This window comes from Gekko japonicus, unplaced genomic scaffold, assembly GCF_001447785.1.
Source record: "Gekko japonicus isolate JY-2015 unplaced genomic scaffold, Gekko_japonicus_V1.1 scaffold975, whole genome shotgun sequence".
NCBI lineage: Eukaryota > Metazoa > Chordata > Lepidosauria > Squamata > Gekkonidae > Gekko > Gekko japonicus.
In genome coordinates this window covers 348,432-358,260 of record NW_015171531.1, presented here as the reverse complement: position 1 = coordinate 358,260, position 9,829 = coordinate 348,432, and positions in this window count along the sequence as shown.

The following is a 9,829-nucleotide window of genomic DNA, read 5'->3' as shown; positions in this document are numbered from 1 at the left end:
TCCATTAGGTCAAGGTTGGATCCAGCCATCTTCTTTTACTCAGTTTCACCTGACTCCCCTTCTTAGCATAGCTTCCACCCCACAGCTTTTATCCATGCAGGTACCATGACTGTCAGCATAGCCATTGGGGTGGGGGTCAAAACAGATCCTTAGCTTCCTTTTGTGCAAGGGCAAAAGCTAGCTGGATCCAACCCCACAGATTGCCAAATAACTCGTGATCTCTTTTCCATGGCTGTGGTCACATGAGCAGTTTGTGCCGATATCGTTGCAGTACCCTTGCGGAGTTAAAGAGCACAATCAGACAGCAACATTTGCCTTCCGTGCCCCCAGTCTTTGCCACTCTGTTCTGCCCCACTCTGAAAGTGGAGTAATAAGGCACCAGAGAAAGTCCGGTGTTTATGGGTATCATTGCTTTCACCCTGCATTTCCGGATGTCTGAACTCCCCTGGTGCAAGCTCAACCCAGCTGGGCAGTCTGATTGCTCTGTTCCGTTTTCACTCCTTGTTTGTGTTTTTTAGTCAGTTAGTGATGTGCGCATAACCGCATCTTTGGGCACACCAGCAAGCTTACAGCTGTCCTCTGAGTTGAGAAGGGGGGGGGAGGGCAGGCTGGGAAACCTCCTTTGTCTTTTTTCATGCGGGTTCCTCTGCCTACAGCTTTGCAGCACACAGGGAGGGGAAGGGGTGAATTGAAAAGATGAGTTTTTTTTCAGAGGGGGAGGCAGCCTCCTCCAGCTGTCAAAATGGAGTGCTGCTTCAAATAAGCAGTTATGTGCATATGCACAAGGCAACTTTAAAAAAAAGAAGCCACCCAACCACCCACTCTGCGGTCGCCTCAGAGAAATAATTCGAATGGTCGACCACGGGGCAGGAGCACAGTGAGGCCACTTCAGGGCGTGCTGTCTGGTCACTCCCTCCCATGATGATTTAAACCGCCACAAACAGAGCTGCCACCAGATCGCGCCAAGCTTCCAGTGTGACCGCAGCCTGTGTGTTTCGTACCCAAGCGGCTAGGAGTGCAGCCCTAAGAAAAGTTACTCCTTTCAATGGATTTAGGAGGGTGTGACTTTAGAAGAAGAAGAAGAGAAGAGATTGGATTTATACCCCGCCCTTCACTTGGAGTCTCAGAGCGGCTTACAAACTCCTTTCCCTTCCCCTCCCCACAACAGACACCCTGTGAGGTGGGTGGGGCTGAGAGAACTCTGACACAAACTGCTCTTTTTCAAGGACAGCTGTGCCAGAGCTTGTGACTGACCCAAGGTCACATCAGCAGGTGCAAGTGGAGGAGTGGGGAATCAAACCCGGTTCTCCCAGATTAGAGTCCACACACTTAACCACTACACCAAACTGGCTCTCTTTAGTTTAGGATTGCACTCTCAGTCTCCCTTTATCACAGTCTCCTAATCCAGTTACATTATAAAATATGCTGCACCAACCTGTGAGGACTATACCACTGTATATAGGCCATATTATCCATTTGCTGCACATATTACCCTGAAGTCGCTGGACCAGGGGTCTCCAACGTGGTGCCTTGAGCCACTGACACCCTTCCTGGAAACTGCCAAGAGTTTTTAGAAAGTAAGTGGGGCAAGATGGGGCTTTTCTCCAGCAAGACTTCTGATTGGCCACTGGAGATTAGATTGGCTGTGCAGGGTTTTTTTTAAATGTTGCTTTGACGGCAGCAGCCACTCACAACCCAAGCATCTTCACTGTACGACTGAAGGTAAACTGGGTCAGCCATTCCGCTGCTGGTTCAGCCTCCTGCGGCAGCCATTTTGTTAATGCACCCACCGCGCTCTGTCACAAATCCCCTGTGCTGGATTGTTTCGTATCGATGTAACACCATTTTTTCTGCATTGTATCTGCACTCTTACCATCCCTAATACGCTGTGCTCATTCAGATTCCCGTAATCCTAGTCCTAGTACACTGCTTATTAGGTATTTTCTTCATATTAACTGTATTGATCTGTTTAACCCCCTCTGAGTCCCAGTAAGGAAGGTGGACTATAAGCACAGTAAATGAATAACACAGCAATAATTTATACCTTTCATTGTGTTTGAACTGTGTTCCATTTTTTCTCCAGTGCTGAAGGCAGGCAAGAGCTGGTTTCCCCAGACTTCTGTCCTGGATTCTCCCCACCCCCTTCTGACATGCTTTTATATTTCAGTGTTCCCCATCCCTGCATGGGAGAGGCGTGCGGGCTGTTCTCTACCGAGCACGAACACCGATTATCAGATGTCTGCACGCGGCTTCCCCCTAACAGAAGGATGTGTGGGCAAGTCTTTCAGAACACGAGCAAAGACCAGACAATTATCAAGAAAGTGGGGGAGGGGGGAATTAAAAAGAAGGACAAGAATTATGAGATTCCCAAACCTCTCTCTCTCTTTCTTCTCTCTTCCCCACAAGAAAAGAAAAGAAAAGAAAAAGACTTCGGCAATGAATGTTCTAGTTAGTTCATCCCACACAACAGTTACATCGGCACAAGGTACAAAATGAGCAGATTAAATCACAGTCAATACCAACTCCTAAAAAGTGGGGAAAAAACTTCCAAGATAAGCCAACCAAAATTGATCACTCTTGAGCCTGCAATACTAAGGACAATCTCTTGAGAGTAGGCCCCCTGGGACTCATTAGCATAATAGGCCACACCTAGCAGCAGAAACTCATTAGCATATTAGGTCACACCCCGTGCCTTCCCTTGGCTTGCTTGGGCGCCCCATGGCTGTGGGAAGCCTGGGCAAGCCGGCCCTTGGACAGGCCAGGGAAGGCACGGGGAGGCATTTAAATGCCTCCCTGATCCTTCCAGGGGCCCCCCTGGCCCGCCCACCTCGGAGTCGCCGGGGGGGGTCACTCTCCAGGCCTTCCCTCTGTAGCCAAACACAGAGAGGTTTTGGCTGTAGTGGGCGTGGCCAACTCTGAAGCCAGCCGGAACTCCGTTCCTGTGCGTTCCTGCCCAAAAATAGCCCTGCTTCTGAGTAGACTAGGGTTGCCAACCTCCAGGTGGTAGCTGGAGAGCTGAGATTACAACAGATCTCCAAGCGATAGAGATCAGCCTCACCTAGAGAAAATGGCCGCTTTGGAAATTGGACTCTATGGCATTATACCCCATTGAAGTCCCTCCCTTCCTCCAACCCTGCCCTCCTCAGGCTCCACCCCCAAAATCTCCAGATATTTACCACCCCGGACATGGCAACCCTAACAGTAGACTCATTTATGATCACTTTTGAATTCCTACTGGAATCAATGGGATGTAGAAGTATGTTAAAAATGAGCTAGGAAGTGTCCATTTTCTCCAGAACTGATCCCTGTAGAATGGAGGTGAACTGTAACTCTGGGAGATCCCCAGGTCCCACCTGGAGGTTGGCACCCCTACTCAGGAGGGGCCTGGACCTCTCCTGTGATTAGACAAATGTCGCAACTGTGCCACAGTATGATTCACAGAGCTGCAAAATGGGTTGACAGAAGAGTAGCGAAAGACACATCTAGCTCTAATCTAGTCCACATATTCTCCTTATTAACAGAGGTAGCACAATTATCAGCACCTCTTACCTCTTTATTGGTTGACAAATGTTCTAAAATGGTAGCAAAGTTTAACTGTTGAATAACAGGTTCTGATGCAATTTGATCCTTATCTCTTGTTGTTGCTTATTTCATGCTTTTAATGTTTATTGTTGCAAATGATTATTTTAAAATGAATTTTAAAAAATAATAAAAAGGGACAGACACATTAAAACCAGTGTTCCCTCTAAGCTGAGCTAGTGTGAGCTAGCTCACAGTTTTTTAGCCTCCAGCTCACACATTTTTGTCTTAGCTCAGGAAGGACGGCTCCAGAGCAGACTAACCGATGCAGAAGCCAAATCGCTCGCTCACAATTTTAATGCCAGTAGCTCACAAAGTAGAATTTTTGCTCACAAGACTCCACAGCTTAGAGGGAGCATTGATTAAAACTGAAGCATAGAAATGACACGAGATGTGTGAGCAGAGGGATTAATTTCCTTGATGTTTTGCAGCAGTGACCTCAGCTACTGTGACACTAGAGCGCCACCTCATCCAAGGAAGCAGGGCCTTAGCCAGCGGTGGGGCTTTTGGGGCTGAGCCCCCCATTGCGTACCCTGAAAGCCCCGCCAGTCGCCCTAAAGCCCCCCCACCCCACCGCTGCCTCCCTCCCAGAGAAGTACTTGGCCTTGTGGGGCTTCCTAAACTGTACCGCCTTGGGCTGCTGCCAGGTCCGTAGCCGGCTCAAAGCCCTTCCTTCCATTGGTGGGGAGTAGGGAGCCTGGGGTTGGTAGTGCTAATGCACACGATGCCTCCCGCTGGTACCTGGCCTTGTGAGAAGCTGTGCTGCCTCGGGCTGCCGCCACGCTGACTTGGAGCCCTTCCTTCCATTGGCGGGGGGGGGGGAAGCCTGGGGCACACGGCCTTAGCGCACCACAATGCCTTCCCCTCCCCCCAAGTCCCTGGCCTTGTGGGGCCGGCCTGAGGTGATTCCAGTAAACCTCCTTCCTTACTTGAGCAGAAGGCAAGGTGAGCAAAGAGATTGCTCTGGGCAGCAGTCTCTATCACAGATGGGTGTTCGCTTCCCTTGGTTAAAGGGATTTTAGACCAACACAGCTTATCCTACAATAGGTCTTCACCTATTGGGAATTAAGATTGCTGGGGAAAAGATCAACAACCTCAGATATGCAGACGATACCACTCTAATGGCAGAAAGTGAAGAGGACCTCAAGAGCCTCCTACTCAGGGTAAAAGAGGAGAGCACAAAAGTGGGCTTGAAGCTCAACATCAAAAAAACTAAGATCATGGCATCCGGCCCCATCACTCCTTGGCAAATAGAAGGGGAAGTCGTGGAAGTGGTGACAGACTTCACGTTCCTGGGATCCCAGATCACCGCAGACTGTGACTGCAGCCATGAAATTAAAAGACGCCTGCTCCTTGGGAGGAAAGCGATGGCGAACCTAAACAGCATGATAAAAAGTAGAGACATCTCCCTGCCAACAAAAGTCTGCATGGTCAAAGCAATGGTATTCCCAGTAGTCATGTATGGCTGCGAGAGTTGGACTATAAGGAAGGCCGAGCGCCGAAAAATAGATTCTTTTGAACTATGGTGCTGGAGAAGACTCTTGAGAGTCCCTTGGACTGCAAGAAGAACAAACCAGTCAATCCTAAAAGAAATCAACCCTGACTGTTCCCTGGAAGGCCAGATAATGAAACTGAAGCTCAAATACTTTGGCCACCAAATGAGAAGGGAGCACTCACTGGAGAAGACCCTGATGCTGGGAAAGATTGAAGGTCAAAGAAGACGGGGACGGCAAAGGATGAGATGGTTGGACAGTGTCATCGACGCAACAAACATGAAATTGAGCCAACTTCAGAGGACAGCGGGAGACAGGAGGGCCTGGCGGGAGCTGGTCCATGGGGTCGCGAAGAGTCGGACTCGATTGTGCGACTGAACAACAACAACAACCTTGACCTAGGACAGACAGACAATGGTTGATGTTGTCAAGCTAAAGTGATGAAAGAACCTGGAGGATACCAGTGGAGGGGATGGGAGGACATGGATTGCTTGCCATGCATTTGCCTTGCAGGGATATCCAAGGGCGAGATTTTGGAGGAGAGGCTTTAATAGAGAACCACAGAGCTACATCTGGAATAAGAGAGGTCGTCCCTCTTTTAGTATACCCCTTTTGGGGGGGGGGAATCCAGTCTTGCATATGATTAAATGCATTTATTGGGGCTTTCAATCCACAACATACACTCACAATATGTCTGGGTTTTGTTCTGATTAGTTCTCAAACTTTTCTGAATCTTACCCATCTAGAACGTTTTCACCCTGCTGTTCGACCAAGGAACTCCAGAGTGGCATGCATGGTACTGCTCCGGCGGGGAGGGCGGGGTATAAATTGAATAAATAAATAAATAAATACTCCTGTCCTTCATTGTCTCTTGCTCGCTGTGGGGGTGAGTGGACGAACACGGTGAGGACACACCAACTTGGAGCTGACCAGTGTTAATGTTTTAAGCATGTTTGTATTTTGAGTAAAAAATAATATTGCTAATTGGGTTTGCCTGTGTCCTTTATAAAGTTTATATCTCTGGTACCTGGCACTACATTTTATGGCGCACACGGCCTGGCCTGACAAAGTGACATTTATGTCAGATATGGCCCTCATAACAAATGAGTTTGACACCTCTGGGCTAGACTGTGGCCTTAAGATCTACATGAGATGTTGGAGAGCTGTGATCAGCATTGGAGAAAGGGCAATCAACTCTCTGTCCCTCCCTAATGGAAAATCCTCCCCCAGGGATGTCAACCTCCAGGAGGGACCTGGAGTACTCCTGGAATTTCAGCTCATCTCCAGACTACAGAGATCAGTTCCCTTGGAGAAAATGGATGCTTTGGAGGGTGACGTTACGCCCTTCTGAGAGCCAGTTTGGTGTAGTGGTTAAGTGCGCGGACTCTAATCTGGGAGAACCGGGTTTGATTCCCCACTCCTCCACTTGCACCTGGCTGGATGACCTTGGGCAAGCCATAGTTCTGGCACAGCCGTTCTTGAAAAACAGCAGTTTCTGTCAGAGCTCTCTCACCCACCTACCTCACAGGGTGTCTGTTGTAGGGACGGGAAGGGAAAGGAGTTTGTAAGCCACTCTGAGACTCCTTTGGGTAGTGAAGGGCAGGGTATAAATCCAATCTCTTCTCTTCTTCTCTTCCTCCCCTCCCCAAACCCCACCCTCCCCAAGATCTGCCTCCAAATCTCCATGAATCCCCCAGCTTGAAGCTGGCAACTCTATGGCCCCCTCCCTCCTCCAGAGGCCATGGGGGATCTGGCAACCCTACAGGCTCCTGCAACAAAATGGTGGTGGAAAGTGCCATCGAGTCTCAGTCAATTTATGGTGACCCCCCCCACAGGGTTTTCAAGGCCAGAGACATTCAGAGGTGGTTTGCCATGGCCTGCCTCTGCGTAGTGACCTTGGACTTCCTTGTTAGCCTCCCAGATCAGCAAATGACAGGTACAAGAAAGGGTCTGTAGGTGAAATAGTATGGTTGCTGTAGAACAGCAATGGCAGCAACACCATGGCCCTGATCCACGTGACCCCCCCCCAACAGCTGCTCTTTGCATATTCTGTATTCTATGCAAATCTGGCATGCAATGATACACACACAGTTTGGCCATTAATATTTTATAGTGCATGCTACCAGATCCCGGAGGAAACAACCTCCGTAAAGATGCTTTGAATGTTCAGAAAGGTGGCATGGTATATAATTCTTTTTTTGCTACACCAAAAACAAAGCCAAAATTAATGCACTTAATCTTTTCAAATGAGTTCCTTTGAAACGGAACAAAGACGGTGTCCTTTGAAGAATCATCTTTGCAAAGCACAGCTGCAACAATTTTTGCCTCTAACAAGGGCCATTTGAATAAGCAGAGTCTTTTAATAAATATGCATCCCTGATTTTTAAGAAGGTGGGGGGAGTTTTTGGTTTTTGTTTTCCAGAAGAGGAGGAGGAGGAGGAGATTGGATTTATACCTCGTCCTTCGCTACCTGAAGGAGTCTCAGAGTGGCTTACAAACTCCTTTCCCTTCCCCTCCCCACAACAGACACCCTATGAGGTAGGTGGAGCTGAGACAGCTCTGACAGAAACTGCTCTTTTTCAAGAACAGCTCTGACAGAACTATGGCTTACCCAAGATCATCCAGCAGCTGCGAGTGGAGGAGTGGGGAATCAAACCCAGCTCTCCCAGATTAGAGTTCGTGCACTTAACCACTACACCAAACTGGCTCTAGAAACTGTTGACAGGCTTTTAATGCTGTCCTTCCCATAATACATCAGACTTTCCTCCTTTTGGTCCTTTCCACATTGGCCTGCCACTCCGGATTTTCTCGGTGGCCCAATTTGCATCTAGCATTTCCTCGACAGTTTTAACAAACCCAATCTGGAACAGAAAAAGATGAGGCTCAAAACCACGTTCAAATACCCTGGGCCAACACCATACTGACTGCAGAATCACCTCTGAATGGCCATAAAACGGCCATAAATCTAAGCAGACGGCTACCATAAAACCGAGAGATCAAACAAAGTGAAAGCAGCATGCAGTCTGGACACTGCCAAAAAATCCGACAATCAATCAAAGTGGAAGTGGCATTGTCTTGACAACAAACAAGGTAAACAGAATAAGAAGCAAAAGGTGGGTGTGGCTGGATGAGCACACTTCTGGTAACATGGGGGTGCGGCCTAATGTGGTAATGAGCTGTGCTGTCAGGGGTGTGGCCCAATATGCTAATGAGTTCCTGCTGTTGGGTGTGGCCTATTATGCTAATGAGTTCCTGCTGGGCTTTTCCTACAAAACGAGCCCTGTCCACGGTGCAGCAGCATCCTGCGGTCATGTCACAACCACAGCATCGACCGTGCAAATCAAGATGTAGACCAACCATGGACAAACATGTCAAGCAGCCTGTTGAATAAAAGGCAAAACATTACGGGCAATTTTCAGCAACAACCACCAAACAAAAAAATCCCAAGATTGCACATGGGGGAATAGTTTCAGATGAGCTCTCACAGTGTCAGCAAGACAAAGACAGATGGGCTTCAGTGAAATCCATGGGAATTAATGACTCATCTGCCACTGACTGAAACAGCCACGGATTGCTCCCATAGTCTATGATTTTAATATTGAGACCCTGATCTACGAGGCTTATAGCTTAACATTTGAAGTGGCTTAATAGGGAGCCCAGTATGCTCTGCTCTGAGTGGTGGGAGTTCTCTAAGGACTGAGCCAGAAGAGCTCATCAGCTCCACTACCGGCATTTCCTTTTAGCTGGAGAGATCAGAGATTAAACTCAGGACCTTCCACACGCAAAACGTGCGCTCTGGTAGCCTCTTCTCTCAATGCAAGATTAGGAGCACTAATCAGCAGGTGCCCGTCGGTATCTTTGCCTCTCTTTCCGCAATAAGCCAAAAACAGAGCTAGTGGGCTATTAAACCAAAACTGAGTTTCTGGAGTACAAAGGACTGTACTGAGACAATGAGAATGGGGAATGCAACCAAGTGTCCCAGCAAGGGACTGTGGCTCAGTGGTAGAGCATCTGCTTGGCACGCAGAAGGTCCTAGGTTCAATCCCCGACATCTCCAGTTTAAAAGATCTGGCAGTAGGTGATGTGAAAGATCTCTGCCTGACACCTTGGAGACCCGCTGCTACTCTGAGTAGACAATACTGACTTCGATGGACCGAGGGTCTGATTCAGTATAAGGCAGTTTCATGTGTTCGGGGATGGTCAAGTCGCACAGAATAAGTAAGAAACGGGGAGGGGTAGAGAGGGGAAATTGTTGCAGGAAGTGAATGCTGAAGGTATGCAAGTTTTTGCCCTGACCCAGATAGCCCAGGCTAGTTCGATCTCATCACATCTCGGAAGCTAAGCAGGGTCAGCCCTGGCTAATATTTGGAAGGGTGAATTCCAAGGAATACCAGGGTCATGATGAAATGGCAAACCACCTCTGAAACGTCTCCTGCCTTAAAAACAAGTCTAGCTCACCACCTAGTGGTGCATAATGCTAAAAGAGCTAGAACTGCTGGGTGCCAGGCAGTCTTAAGATCTCCTGGCTATACATAATAATAATAATGATGATGATGAGGAGGAGGAGGAGGAGGAGGAGGAGTTTTCCCCTCAAATGGCGTGGCCCCGCCCAGCGTGTGACGTCACTTCCAGGTGACGCTCCGGCGGCGCGCGCGTGCACACACGATCGGCTCCCGGACCGGCAGGACGCTCCCCCGCTGGTCCGTTTTCAGGATTTGGCCACCCTACCTAACTGGCTTCTGTGCTTTGTGGTTCTG